This window comes from Camelus bactrianus, chromosome 17, assembly GCF_048773025.1.
Source record: "Camelus bactrianus isolate YW-2024 breed Bactrian camel chromosome 17, ASM4877302v1, whole genome shotgun sequence".
In the NCBI taxonomy this organism is placed as follows: Eukaryota; Metazoa; Chordata; class Mammalia; order Artiodactyla; family Camelidae; genus Camelus; species Camelus bactrianus.
Window position 1 is genome coordinate 5,594,743 of NC_133555.1, and position 15,468 is coordinate 5,610,210.

Genomic DNA, 15,468 nt, shown 5'->3' on the forward strand with positions numbered 1-15,468 from the left:
ACCACCGGGACAGCCGGAGCTGACTCCCTCCGAGGTGGTCTGGGAGCAAGTGGAGACCAGCAGCTCAGAGTTACCCTGCCCAAGAGGCGCTGGGGCTGAAAAACTCACACCCGAGTTCCCATCAGCCACTAGTTGAGGGCTGCTCCCGGGGGAGTAACTCTCCAGCAGGTCTGCCCTGCCCCGCGCGTGGGCTGAGCTCCCACGGTCAGACAGAAGTTCTCAGCGAAGACTCCTGCATGTTTGCCAGGGGAGTGTAGTGGGGCATTGCCGGCACCTTTTCCCAATGCCACACAGACTCTCACCCTCAAAAGGTTGCTGTGTTTTCTCCAAAGATGACATTTAAAGACCACATATTTATAGGAGAGAAGCCTTCCTCCTCCCTCCCCCAGCTTGGCGGCTCTCCTCACCCACAGCCTCTTGCTCTCACTTCTCGAGGTCCTAATATCCTTCAAGATCTGGTTTAGATCACGTCCTGGGTCCAGGCTAGGGGAGCCTCCAGAGATGACTTGCTGCACCTCCCGACTCTGGAGGGCCTTGGCATAGCTGTGTGGGAAGGTCATCCCTTGTGGGGCCGCAGTCTGATCTGTGGGGGCCCTATTCTACCCCCCTTAGTCCCGCAGAACGATTGCGTCTGGTCCCTCTGCTACATCACAGACCTACACATGACCTGAAACCCCTCTCCCTCCCCAGCTTGCTTTGTGGTCCCTGACATGGCAGGGTTTCCTGCCCCACCTGCATTAGCTTTTCTAGCAGCCTCCCTGGCGTCTATTAAGCCCATCGTTAATCTGAATCCACAGAGCTCTCCATCCAACCCACGACTTCCATCTGAGCTCGGAGGAGTGCATCTTCAGAACCACAGCACAGATCAGGCTCCTGCTCTGTGTCGAATTTCACCTCGCTAAACACAGTCAGTCCCACGGAGGAATCAGACTTGTCCCGTGCTGGTCCATGTTCAGTCCAAGGTCATTCTCCTTCACAGACAGGTGGAGTTGAACGCATTTCCCTTATTTCTATCTTTCCTCCTTCTATCCCAAGGAGGGGCTCTGTGCCTCCCTTCTCGAACTATGGAACCAGCTACAATCACCAGGCTTTGCTTTCCTGAGCGTTTGGGCTTGGGCCTGTCCCCTTTTCTTAACCCCTTTCGCATTCCACCAGCACCTCATGGGGAAAAGGATTCGTACATATTCATCTCTGAATCCTGACACCAGGCAAGGACCTGGCTCACTGTCGGTGCACATGTTCAGATAAATGAGTGGATGAATCCTCAGCTGGGGGCCAAGCCCCTTCTCTGGCTGCCTGGCTGTTGTCCTTCCTGCTGCCACCCTGGCTCACCTGACACACCCACACGCCAGCCACACCAGACCCTAACCCCCATGTGCTCATGCCCCATCTCGCTCATCTGTCTCGGACATGCCCTTGCTCCTGCTCCCTCGACCTCTTAGAGAAATCCTCCTGGGGATGGAGAATACGCAGCCAGACCTCTTTCCAGACCAGTGCCTTCGCTGATCCGTGCCTTTGTTTGCTCAGCTGCAAAGTGGGCATAAGAAAACGACCTGAGGTCTGGCTCCCCAGCAGCAGAGCCTGGGGTTGGCATTCTTGTGCGTGGAGTCTATTAAGGGAGTGCTCTTGGGAGAAACCTGCCAGGGAAGGGCGGGGGGAGGACAGCGAAGGGGAAGGCACATGGCAAGGATGTGATTTCAGGCGAAGTCCACCCTCGGCCTTATCCCCTGGGAAGCCCTGGAGGGTGAATTGCACCATAGAGGTTGTTGCCACCTAGTGGTTCCCATCCGCCAAGGACAATACCCTCCGGAGAAGGTGCAGGTGTGAGAAGCCAGCCTCCAGAGAGCCAGGGGCTGGGCATACCTGCCAGGGAGAGGAAAGGGTGGAGCCTCAGTAGCACCTGCTAACATTACCTCCCTTATGACTTGCTGAGACGGCGAAATCAGTATATTTAACATACTAAGAATGGTAAATTGACACTTAACAGAATTCAGCTATTGTTTTCATCATTTGTCCTCTTGCTTCAAAACCCAGTAAAATTCCACCTCTGAAGTCTTCCTCACTGGCTGTCTTGAGAATTAATCATCCTTCCCCGGCTGCCTCAGCATGGGGTGTTTTTCCTTCTCATTTAAGTTTTAAAGCGGCACAAGTAAAACATGGGGGATTGTTAGTGTAAAAGACTCTAAGGGGGCCTGCGGTAAATGGGGTATCATAGAACGTTCTCCTCTCGGCCCTCCCGGAGGAAATCCCTGTTCAATCTCTTGGTGGCTCTTTGTGCCTCAAGTGTATCGACCTGCGTTGTATTTGGGGAGTTGTTCTCCTGGCTGCATTTAGAGACCCTTAATGGGAGGGATCCGGCTTGCCATTTCCTCTCCCTGCTGAATAAACGTTTGCTCAGCTCAGAGTCAGCCCGACCTTCTAGAGCACAGGACTGGGATGGGGCAGGATGCCTGATCCAGGTCTCCAGCCTCCTCTCCTCGGGGATTCTGACTCTGGAGCTGAGTCAGCCCAGGAATCTTTTTACAGATTCTGGTACCAAGTTTTCCAGGTTTGTGAGATAAAAAATCTGCCTGAGAGGATGTAGTTTTCAAGGTGGCTTCTATCTGAGGAACATCGATTTATTCAAACACCTCCTCCTTCTTGCTTGGTAGGCACTGTCATTTTGTGTGTGCGTCGAATGACTGTTACTGTGACTAAAATAGTGAGACATGGCCATTGTGGGGAATTGGAAAATAAAGTCATCTTTAATCTCATCCCATCAAAATCACTTTTGAGGGACTTCCTCAGGGTCCCGGGATCACACCGGCATGGCCAGTTTAGGGCTCTGCTGTTCCTGGCCCCTGCCTCTCTAACTGGCCAACGGGGACCGAGCTGCTTTCTCTTCTTATTACGGACTCAGAGGTGATGTGCTCACTGGCTCACCGAGCGCCAGTCACTTCCCCGTCTCTTCCTCCTTGTCCGGCAGAGGGAAGCGGCTGTTTCCCTCATGTGCTGCCAGTTCCATCTCTCAAGAAGTCTTCAAGTTGCAAGAGTCTGTCAGGGCCCTATTTTTAGTGGAGTGGGACTTCTCCTGGGTGTCCAGATTGCCGAAGCTCCCCCACTGCCAGATGCTCTTCTGCATTGTCACTGGAACCCCCGTGTCCTCCCTTCTCACATGCCAGTCACCTCACATCAGTTTGGCCACAGCTGAGTAATCCTCACCCCGCCCCTGCCCATCCTCAGAGGAGGAAACTGAGGCTCAGCGAGGAGAGGGGGCTTGCCTAAGTTCCCGGGTGCAGGAGGGGCAGACCCAGGCCTTCGGCTCTGGTTCCAATCCCAGTGCCTCACCTGACCCACCCCTATCCTGTCCACTCCACTCCCATGACCCTTTGTGCCTCTGAGATGGACATGACCACATTCTGCCGGAGAGAGGAGAAGAGGGGTTGTGCGTCTGTGTGTAAATAGATAACATTGATCTTTCTCCTGCTAACCCAGAGCTCATAAGCTGCCGGTCTGCTGGCCAAAAACCTGCCACCCCTACGTTCTGTCTGGTCCTCTCAGAGCCTTACATTTTTTTTAAGCTGTTGATGACATTTAAAGATCAAGAGTGTGCACATAAAAATCCAGATGTCCAGATTCTCTTGAAAAAGTAGAAAACTCACAGTGTAGGCTCATATCCCTGCCTGGCCACGGTCAGGTGGAGCTGAGTAGCAGCTGTACCCATTTAACGGGGCAGATGCCACAGTCCCCGCCCCTCCTTATTACTCCCCCAGTAGAGCCAGTGTCAGCTGCTGTTTGTCACCTCACATACATTGTTGCTTTTTCTTACTGGTAGTTTCCAGAGGTGAGAGCCATAAGTCAGAAGCAGCCCACCTCACTCAGTATTATCTGGCCCTTGTAGGCACTGGAGTTTACAATCTCTGCGGTCCTTCAAATTCCTCCCAAAGCATCCTTGCAAATCCCAGAGCCTTAGCACACAGTAGGTGCTCAAGAATAATGATAGGTACTGTTTGTTGCATGCTGACTTTGTGTGCTGTGGGATTTATAACCCTTTTAAGAGGTAAACTAACAGGCTTAGAGAGGTAGAAGGCATGCCCAAGGTCTCTGAGCTGGTAAGTTTTATCACTAGGACTTTTGTGGTGTCATTCGCTTTTGCAGGGAGTTGCCTCAACTTATTCAGCTTTTACACCTATTCTTTTTGCCTTTTAAATTTGCTGATTTCTGAAGGTTTCATAAAAGAAAGAGTAACTGAAGCTGAGCTTGACACTATGACTGGACAGAGAATGAGAGAGAGAGAAAGGCATTTCCATCAAAGGAGCAGAAGAGAGACACAGACACGGTTTAGTGCTAAATGTGCATCATGGAGGAGCACTGGGAACCAAGGTGTGAAGGGAGTGGAAGGGCACTTGAGGTCAGAGCTGGAAACCCGGAATGGCAGCCGAGGCTGTGGGACTTCTGAGAACACTAGGGAGCTATGGAAGATTTTAGAGCAGGAGCAGACATACTCCGTGTCTGGCTTCATGAAGGCTAGTGTGGTAGCTGGATGGAGGCAGAAAGGATGCAACTGTGAGAATCCGGATCAGAGATGTCAGGACCCTTCACAACACAGGGCAGAGAGCAGATTCCAGGGGGACTCTGGGGGCCCTATCAGTTAGGACTTGGTGATAAGAGAGGCTGGAGCTGGTCGTCTGGAGTCACCACAGTGTCATTAAGTGGGATGGGGAAGGTGGGAGGACATAAGGGTTGGTGGGGCATCCATGGGGAGATGTCCTCTGGGCACCTGAGGGAGAGGACAGGGCCACAGGAGGAGATGCAGTGTTGCCTGCCAAGCCAGGTGTGGAGCAGTGAGAATGGAGTGCTTGGAGCCAAGTAGAGCCTGCAGACACCTCCTCTCACACCTGCTGGACTTCTCTCTGGTCACTGGCCTCCCAGGCCCCCTCGCTTCCCTCTACGCCTGAGCCCCCAAGAGTGACTATCTTCTGCCGCATCCCAGGTAGCAGAGCCCAGGCCATGATGAATTTTGGCCCCAGGACTGGTAGCAAGATCCCAGCCATTCCTTGGAAGCAGGTTTCCAGACACCCAGAGCCCAGGGTCTCCCCATGTGCTACTCCTCATTCAACAAACCAAGGTTTGGGGTGGGGTGACCATGGTCAGGTCCTCCAAGCCCCCTGCCCCAAGGGAGCCCATCTTCTTCTCTCTTCCTGTGAAGAGAGCAGTGCATTTGGCTTTTTATAAAGCTAATAAATAAATAAGCAAGCGGGCATGACTAATTGATGGCATGGAGCAGACCAAGGCGCTGGGAGTCAGGTGGCCTGGCTTCCTGGTGGAGCTTGGCTCTTCAGTGACCTGGGGCCTGCGCCAAGGAGGGGAAGCCTGCTCTGAGGAAGTGCTTTCAGTGTGTGCCTGGGGTTTTCACCTTTCTCCTCAGGCAGGGCCTCTATCCTGGCCAGGCTGAAGGCTGGGGGCCAACAGGTGCCCCCACCCTACCCCTATCCTTTCTCAGTGTCTGAGTGCCCTCCAGTTAAACACCCAAGGATTGGTCCAGCCAGCCCCCTCCCTCAAAGCCAGGTCTCCCCATATACCCACTCCACACCTCAATTCATCCTACACTGTGACCCCAGCCACTGGTTCTAGGTGTGTTGCGAAGCGGGAAGGGGGGCGGTTGGGGAACCCCTACCCAAGGGGAGGGGTGGGGAGCGATGCCTCCAAGGGCCAGGCTGATGGAGGGGGGGTGCGGTGGTAAGGAGCTGGTGCTGGTGAAGGTACCTGAAGATGAAGACGGAGCCCCGGGAGAGGCTGGTGACCCCTCCCTGGGCCACCTAGCACGTGCGCATGGAGGAGGGCCAGGGCTGGATGGCGCGCTCTGGGTCCCGCAGGGCGCTCTCTGTGCGGAGTTTGGGGAGGGCCGAGGGGGGGCGCGCGGGGGAGGAGAGAGCGGGAGGGGAGGAAGGGAGGGAGGCGGGCAGAGCGCAGTGCAGCGGTGGCAGAGGCGACGGCGGAGGGAGGGAGGCAGGCGGGCGGCGGCAGGGCCGCGGGGCGAGGCGAGCGCGGGGCAGCCGCGGCAGAGGAGCCGCAGCCGCAGCGGGGCCGGGCCGTGCCGGGCGCGCATCAGTGGCGGCGGCAGCGGCGGCGGCGGCGGCAGCGGCAGCGGCAGCAGCATCTCGCTCGCGGAGCCGGCGCAGGTGAGGCAGGGGCGGCGGGCCCGGAGCTCTGGGCCTCTTCCCGTCTCCCTCGGTTTCTATCTCCCTCCCGGCCGGCTATCCCTTCCACAGGCGCTCGACCCCGGGGACCCATGCCGGGCCAGAGTCCGAGCCTGAGCGCGTCCTGGGTCCCCTCGCCCCACGGAGGCAGGCGCGTTGTCAGCGGTGACCTTGAGCGGGCACCAGGCGACGGGCGGGGCGGGCCGGGGTGGGCGCCTGCGGACCCGGCGCCTACGGGCGCTGGGAGGGGGCGCGCCGCGCGCCTGCCGCGCGCAAACTTTCCGGGGCTCGGAACACCCCTTAGCTGGGGGGTGTCCATGGCTCTAGAACCCCCAATTTCTTCCTTCCCAACTGGCTCTGACTTCTCCGCCTGGCTTCCCCCCACCCCGTATTGGGGGCCCCCCTTTCTCCAGGCCCTGACTCCTGCAGGCCAGGAAGGTGACCAGAGCTGTGGACATTGACCCAGGGCTGAGGGCTTTTTCCCTCAGGAGAGGCGGTTGCCAAGCTTCTAAGGGCCGAAGCGCTGCAGGACCCTCCGCCAGGTGCTCTCGGCATCTTTGGCCTCATCTTCTCCTGGTGCCCCTCACCCTGCCCACAGCCCTTCCCCAAGGGCAGGGGTCTCCCACCTGGTGACACAGGAACTCCAAAGGCCCACGCTCAGCTGGGATCCACAGCTTGATTTTTTAGCCCAGTGGCAAAGGGTCCTTGAGAAAGTGGGCTCGGTACCCTCTAGGCCCCCAAGGTGGCGCAATATGTTTCTGCACACCTTAACCCACCCAGAGCCTCCTCACCCTGGAGCCCTGTGGTCTCAAGAGGAAACTATGTCCTGGCCATCTGGTGTGTACTTGCATCCCAGAATGTTAGTCTTGGAAAAGGCAAGTGAGGCCCAGAGAGGCTGAGCCAACCTCAAGGTCACACAGCCAACCCACAGATGGAGCAAGAACAGGGCTTTTTTATAATGGTTTGGGGACGGATGGACTCCTGTTTAGTTCCCGTGCCTGGGGGATTTGGGCTCTGTCTCTTACTAGCTGTGTGACCTCTGACAATTCATTTCCCCTCTGACTCACTTTCCCCATGTGTAAAATGTGGGTCGCTACCTCATAGGCTGTTCTGATGGCTTGGTTAATGTTCTTAAAGTTCTTACTATCATGCCTAGTGTGTAGTCTGTTTCCAAAATTTTTTGGCTACCAACATGTGAAATTTCCCTTCGAGCCTGGAAGGGAAGAAATTCCCATCCTCTCCCTTCTGCATCTGGTACCTAGATTTAGGTGGGTTCTCCTTGTGGCCATGTGGGCTGCTGACGGGGGCAGCATCTGTTGGAAGCCTGAGCGCCCCTGCTCTGTATGGAATGTTCGGTGGTGGCAAGGGTCCCAACACCCTTAAACACCCTTTGGACCCACTGGTCCAGCTAACCTAGGCTGTGATTTCTTGCTGCTTCCATGGGGAGGCCAATCCCTAATTTCTAGCTGGGAAATGAAGACAGGGACCTGCTGCAGACCCAGGAAGAGCACCCCCCCCCATCTCATGGGAGAGCATCATTCTAACCTCCTCCATTTGACCAGCTCCTTTCCTTACCTCTGTGAGATGTAGTTCCTACTCTGGGAGGTATTATTGGCAACAGAAGAGTTGAAAGAGGGGACCTTATTCATTCATTCGTTCACTCACTCACTAAACCTTGATTCATGCCTTCTCTGAGTCAAGAGGTGCTTGGAAATACTGAGAAATCAGCCATATCTAGCAGCCATGAAGCTCTTATCAGGTGCCAGGCACCTGCTGGGCAATGGAGACACAGTCATTCATTTGACACATTTTTAATTAAGGACTTAAAATGTGCTAAACACTGTTTGATATGCCAGGGAGATACCGGTAAATAATATAGACCTGGCCCCAACCATCTGGGGTGACCATATAATTTGTCACCCAAACCGAGATACTTTTAAGAATGAGAGAGGACATGCTAAATAATGACACCAGGGCCACAGACATAGACCAGGACCATCCAGCCAAACTAGGATGTGTGGCCATCCTGTGACCTTGTATTCATACACCAGTATTCACAGAGAACTGTTAATATTTTTTGTGCTTGCTTTTTGCCAGGCTCTGTTAAGCACTTTCGAGTTATCATCTGACTTAATCCTCCCAGTGCTGTGGAGCTGGTGTTACCATCTGCCTGCAGCTGGCTAGTAGTGGTGCGGGGACCACCTCTGCTACTTAACTGCTGGGCTGCACTGCCTCCCCAGAGATGGGCAAGACCCAGGGTCTATGGGCACTCACTCTCTCTGAGAGAGGCTCACAGATGCTGTAATAGATGTGCTGTGGGGGCAGATAGAGGCACAGAGTCTGCCTGGAAAGTCAGAGGCAGCTCCCCAGAGGAGAGGACCTTTGAGCTGTACCTTGAAACATACGTTAGGCTTTTGATAGACCGTGTAGTTGTGGGGAGGGCATTCCAGGCCCAGGTGGCTAAGGCTTGGAGGGGTGAGGTATGTGGACTGTTTGGGGAGAGCACCCCAAAATAGATCTGGATCTGTGATGAGACAAGAGTTAGGTCTGAAACAGCAGAGCCAGCGAAAATTAAGTCCAAGTGTGGTGTGCAATGGCATTTTGGAAGGATGCTCTGAAGATGTGACTTTTCTGTGGGCAGGGAGCAGAGGGAGGATTTGCTGTACTGGATTTCCCTTTGACAAGGATTGTCTATACTGTGATCTGTACTATGGATTGCCTACTTGGTCGGGGAAATCATTTTGTTATATAGAATCCTTGCAGGAGAATTTTAGCAGCGTCTAGAGCAGCAAAAAGGTTTCACCAGGCAAGGTGATTGCCGACAAGAGAACTATTAACCTACTTAAGAGGGAGGGCTTTTAGTAGCACCATTGGCAAGTAAGTTAAATCTTTTCTATTTGTTAAACCACCTCCCAAAAACTCTTAACTCCCTCCCCTCCATGTCACCTCCATCACCGTATAAATCTGCGAGTAATAAGACTGTATTTCTGTAGTAATGTCTTATTTCTCAGACTCTTCACTAATTCAGACTGGCCTCCTTTCCTCTCCTCGCCGATGAGGTGGGACTAAGGCTCTATAGTATCTAAACATTTGAATCCATTGATAGAGAACAACAACAAAAAAGGGGGTCAACTACTGGGGCCTTGAGATTGGAAAATCATGCTAGAAAGATTTGAGAAGCCGAAGAGAACCTGATGGAAGGCAGGGAGGGAGGAAGGAGCAGGGCCAGCTTCACGGGAGTGTGACCTGTGTGGTGATGAGAGGGGCCCCACACTTGATTTCATGCTCTGCCGTCACCATATTGAAGTTCTTAATACTGTTTGAACAGGGGACCCCCCATTTTCATTTCACACTGGGTCTCACCAATTACGTAGCCATTCCTGGGATGGGGAGAGGAAGAGAGAGATGGGTGTTAGAAGGAAGTTGGGGAAATGACAGGGATGGGGAGAGAGAAAAAAAAAGGAACGTTTCTAAAACCCTTGCCATATGCCAGATCCTGTGTGACACTGTTTTCCATGTTTATCTGCTTTATTCTTCAGGGCTATCCTATGAAGTCACTGTTTTACCATGTAGATTTTATAGGATTTAGGTATGGTAAGGCCAGCAGATCAGGAGATGACGGCCATTGAAAAGGCTGTTTGTTACTCAGGGTTCTCAAGAGGAGGGGGCGCATCACGCCACAGGAGGCCACCTGGGGAAGCACTAGGGTTGGTCAGGATGCAGAGGGAGCAGGGGAAAACGTGGGCAGCAGCCTTTACTGTGGTTTCCAGAGGAAGGAACAGGTGAGGCAGAGATAACAGGTTCAGGACTGGCAAGTTAGAATAATTTCAGCGGGCTCTGGAGCATAGTGGCTGTCCCTAGTTGTCTGGTATCCCAGCGCTGGAGTGAATCAGGCAGGCCAAGTGCAAGAGCTCCAGAAAGGAGGTGGTAGGGAGGAGTGTGGGAGTATGGGAGTGTGGGAGACTGCCTTTGCTTTTTCTGCCCCTTCCCACCTGCCCTTACCCCAACAGGTCATAGAACTTTAGACCTAGGGTATCTCTTGAAGAGTATCTGAGAGAACGCTTTGATTTTGCAGGAAAAGTGAGAAGATAGGCCCAGAGAGGGAAAGCAACTTCTCCAGGATCACACAGCATTTTAAGGGATCTGAACTAGACCTAGAATTCATATCTCCTGACACTGGAACACTTGTTACTATTTGTTTCCTAGAGCAGAGTTATGACGAAGTCAGATCCACCAAACTGAACATGTTAGGGTCCGAGTTCTTGTCTCATTTAACATCATTTTCCCAGGGTGTCTGTGACATAGTAGGTGCTCCATACACCATGGTACCAGTTTCCTAGGGCTGCTGTAACAAATAAGCACAAACTGGGACACTTAAAGCAATAGAAATTTATTCTCTCACAGTTCTGGAGGCTAGTGGTCTGAAATCAAGGTGCCAGCAGGCCCACACTCCTTCAGAAACCTGTAGGGAAGGATCCTTCCTCACCTCCTCCTGGCTTCTGCCAGCAATCTCTGCTGTTCCTTAGCTTGTAACTGCGTTACTCCAGTTTCCGCCTCTGTCTTCCCACAGCTGCCTTCCCTCTGTGTCTGCATTTCCACATCTCTCTCTCCTTATAAGGACAGCAGTCCTATTAGAATAGGGCCCACCCTCATTGAGCGTGACCTCCTCTAAACTCGATCACATCTGCAAAGACCCTATTTCCAAATAAGGTCGCGTTCCCAGGTGGCTTGGTTAGGACTCCAGCGTATCTTCCAGGAGGACACAACTCAGTGTGCAACAACAATGAACCAGAGGGAGCGAATGTTTACGGTTTGGGTCAGGAAGGAGCTCCCCTCTCCCCCAAGATTAACCCCAGTTCTGAAGGATCGAAAATTCTTTAGAAGGAGCAAACAACAACTACAACTGTTCAATCCACATTAAGAGAGAAAATCAATCCATGTTCTGAGAGAAAACAGTCCAAGTGCACACAGTAGCACGTACCGCGGGAGCCAGCCCGCTTGCCTTAGAGTCCTGGCACCATCATGTTCTAAGTGTGTCTGTGTGATCTGGGTGCGTGAGTGGCTTCAGCTCTCTCCGTTTCCTCGTCTGTAAAGCAGGATACCAAAAGTGCCTGCCCCGTGGGTGCTTCCGTGAGGAATGACACAAATTAAGACGAGTCCTTCTTAGAGCAGTGCCTGGCACACAGCTGTTACTGCTACCACCATCATCATCTCGTAACTTACAGAGCACTTCTCCCATCTCCTTGTATCTTTCAGTCTTCTTCACAGCAAGCCTACGATATGGCTCGATAGATACCAGCTTCCTTTCCCCGTAAGGCGGTTACTGATTGATGAAGCCAGATTTCAAACCCAGTTTTCGGGTTTCCAGTTCCACGCTGGCCTCATTGCAGCTGGAAGCCCACTGGGATGAAGATGTAGCTGATGGATACTTTCTGGTTTCACGGGGCTGGGAGGTTGGAGAGCAGTGATGTGTCAGGCCCTGGTGGCGGAGGGGGATGTGTGGGGAAGGGGGTGATACCCAGAAAGGGGAAACAACCTCAGGAGCTGTGGCCCAGTTGTCACTGTGCTTCTCAGAAGGTGGGACAGACTGGGTCTTTTATTTTTAACTTTGCATCCTCAGGCCCTGGCACATAGTAGGTGCCTCCTAAATGGGTTGGATGAATGGATCTCTTATAAAACACAAAAGAGTCGCTGTCTCCTACCCCAAAACACAACGAGAACAACAACAAAAGCCTGGGATGAGGCCCCCTTGCCCGAGCGGTGTCTGCTGTCCACAGCAACCCACAGATGGGCCATCGACATGTGAGCAACTTCGAAAACCTGCTTTTGATGCTATTAGAGGAAATAAGCTGGGTGAGCAGTGAAGGGTGGGGGTGCAAAGGGTGTTCAGTACGTAGGTGGGATAGAAGAGGTGCAGGGTGTGATGAACTGGCACTGGAGAGAGAGTCCACGTTGAATGAATCTCCCAAACATCATTAGGAGTAGATAAGAACATGAGGCCGGGGGAGTTCTCTCCCAGCAGATCAGCACAAAGGACAACTAGCTGAACTCTGAAGTAAGTGCGTGTTTTTATCGGCACTGATTCACAATAGATTGTTCGGTAATATCACAGTAGTTAGGAGTGCCTAGGAACAAATTCTGGACAGACCTCTTACTAGCTGTGTGACTCTGGGCAAGTGGCTTGACTTCTCTGTGCCTCAGTTTCCTCATTAGTAAGAGAAGGAAAATAAAAGGAAGCATAGATTGTTTTAAGAATTAAGATTTGCAAAGTGTTTAGCAAAGAGCCTGAATCATAAATATCATCTCTCTCCTTTGCCCTCTTCTTCCTCCTCCCCCTCCTCTTCTCTCTTCTTTTTAATGTAGTAATCAGCTTAGTCATTAGAAACATCTCCAGCTCCGTACTTTCTAGGCACATGATAAACTGAACTTCCTTGCCTATTTTGACATTAGTTATAGCTGTGTGTCTTGCTTTGGCCAGTAACCTTTGAGAAGACGTAAGATGTGTTCTCTTTGGGTGGAAACTTTAATAACCAGCATGCTGTTAGACACTGTCCCCTTTTCCTCCCTTGGCAAGTGAGGCAAGGTGGAGATGCAGCCTCCCCCAGTTGGATTCCTGTGTAAGCATAAAACACAGCAGAGCCCTCAGCCAACCCATGATGGACATGTAGCATCAGTGAGAAGTGAGCCTTTGCTGTAAGTCATTGACACTTTGGGCTTATTTTTTACTACAGCATAACCTGGCCTGTCCTGACTGATTTGGGTAGGGAGTAAGTTAAAACAATCACAAGTTGTTTAGAGATCTTTTAAAGTCTTTTAATTCCTTCACTTGTAATGCCAAAAATTTCAGTGTTTGAAGGTACTGTGAATACAAGACAGGTGAGAACCACTGCCCTGTGAGGTGAAGGCCAGTCTGTCTAGCCCAGAACCTGTGGATCTGTGTTTCACCCCAGCCTCCTCTGCTTCTGTCCCAACATGTGCTCAGTGCTCTGCCTGTCAAGTCCACAGCACCCTTGAAATGGGCCACAGGCTTGCACATTTCCAGGCCTTTGCCCATGCTCTGCTAAGAATGGGCCATCCCCCAGGAAACCATGTCACTGGATGAGTGGCTGTGGTGGAGGGTGACAAGGGTGACAAGGGCTGGCAGGGAGAGGGGAGCATTGTGAGGCACAGAGGACCAGAATTAGGACTGAGAGTGAGTTTCCTGTTCAGTGTGAGAGAATTTTCTAGCTATCAGGGCTTGGCCTGCACAGTGGTGAACTCATCACCCTAGAAAGTCCCAGGTAGAGGTGGGATGTCACAGAGGGGGTTCCTGGTCAGCAGAACTAGCACAAACTTTCCAGTCCTGATGCATACAACTTTAGGTGAGATTGTCCAGGGAAGGGGACCTTGGCTGCAATTCTCTATGTCTTTTTCCCTTTTGAAAACAAAAGGAGCTTCTCCCCCACCCCTAGTTACAGACATGTCACGTAATGATTGTAGACCCGTCAAACGGTAACAAAAAGTGTAAACAGGAAAGTCAAACTCAATGAAATGCCATAGAACAGAGCTAATCTCCATTAGCATTTAGTCAAATGTCCTGCCAGACATTTCTCTATGATTGATTGGTAAATAGATAGATACTGTTTTCGCTTGTACCCTTCCCTCACTCAATAATAGAATATGGACATCTTAAATATCAGTAAATATACCTCTGCCTCATCTTTTATCAGTGGCTCTGCTATCATTTACCTAATGGATCCCTTTCTGATGGGCACTTCGGTTGTGTCCTGAGTTGTGCCATTATAGACAACACTGCGATGAACGTTCTTGTTCCTTGGACCCCTGGGCAGGTGTCCAGGCGTCTCCTGAGGACAAATTCCTAGAAGTAGAGTCGCTGAATCAGGCAGCGCTGTTTGGGATGAAAGAAGAGATGAGAGCCGTGGTACGATCAGGTCAAGAAATCATTTCTGGTAGAAGGGCAGCCTGTGGAGGGTCTGAAGGAGGAGAGAGCTGACAGCGAGATGGTGGCTGGGCGGGAAGTTTGGAGGGAGTGGAAGAGGGGGAGGGTGTGGAGGGAGCTGCTCTTAGAGGCCCCCAGCCCCTAGTTAGGGGTGAACCACTCCCCAGGCAAAGGCTAAATGTGATGCCAGTTAAGACTGATGTAGAGCCAGGTAGTTCCAAGCGTTTTTGTATGCACAGTCCCATTAGAGCCTCACCACCACCTTGTGAGGAAGCTCTCTGTCCCCATTTCACAGAGGAACAAAGTGAGGCCTGGAGAGGTTGTGGCAAAAGGAGCCCTGGTCTCCACTGGCAGTGTGTGGGGTCCTTCCCCCTCTAGACCTTTCCTCTGCACGCCCCGGGGTGCCCATGCCTCCCATCTTGGCGGAGGCCGTCTTGCCTGACCAGCCAGCTCATTCTCACTCTTGGAAAGGAAGACTGATTGTAGGTGACTTCTTTGTGAAGCTTTTCCTCACGGCCCCTCACCCACCCCACCCACCCCAGAAAGCAAGGCAGAGCTGCTCAGGGTTCAGAAAGGATGGCCTACAGGCCATCACCAGAGAGTTAACTATTTATGTGCACTGTTGGACCAGGGAGTCTGCTTTTGGCTTCAGTGAACTGGATTCCCCGACTCAGCTGACAAACAGACCCTTTCTAATCTCATGTGATCAAAAGCTCTGGAGTTGGTTAATTTAGCAGCTCATTCCATGCCATCGAAACCCACCATCTTTCTGTCCTTCTTCTCTGCCATCATCATTCTGAAGGTTACCCCTGCCCCAAGCATCCCTGCAGATGTCACAGCACCTGGCAGGACAAAAGGCAGAGGCATCTCTGTGTTTCTTTTATCTGGGAGAAATTCTTTCCCAGAAGCCCCCAGCCAACGTCCCCTTCTGTCTCATTAGCTGGAACTGGGTCACGTGGCCGTGACTAAACCAGTCACTGCCGAGGGAACGTGACTAAGGGCTTTAAAGGACCAGGACTGAGCCTTGCATCAGCTGGGGGCCCAGGTAGATGCCAACACAGTCAGGGCTCTGCCAGCCAGGAAGGGAGTGGCCACTGGGGACGCTGCCCCCAGGGTCTGCCCAACTGTGCACTCATACTGCTGGCTCCCGCGCTAGGCTGGAGCTGTGAGACGGCAGAGGATTGGGACTTACTCTCTCCTGTGTCCTCCAAGGACTAGCACAGGGCTTGGAATATGGTAGATGCTGAGAAAAATATTGGCTGAATGAATGAATGAAATGAATCAGTAGGTGTTTCTGGAGACTCCACCAAACCCCGAGATTTCAGGATTCTCTGTGCACCAGCAATGCCA

At 52.3% G+C, this 15,468-nt stretch overlaps 1 protein-coding gene across 2 annotated transcripts in view; it reads left to right on the forward strand.

Annotated features, from left to right (window-relative positions):
* The first annotated feature begins 5,962 nt into the window (after positions 1-5,962).
* Positions 5,963-15,468, forward strand: part of ATP2B2 (ATPase plasma membrane Ca2+ transporting 2) — a 330,499-nt gene continuing 320,993 nt past the window's right edge. For both annotated transcript variants that reach the window (XM_074344350.1, XM_074344347.1), the window contains exon 1: positions 5,963-6,161. The gene's annotated coding sequence lies outside the window, so the exon portion shown is untranslated. The remainder of the gene's footprint in view (positions 6,162-15,468) is intronic.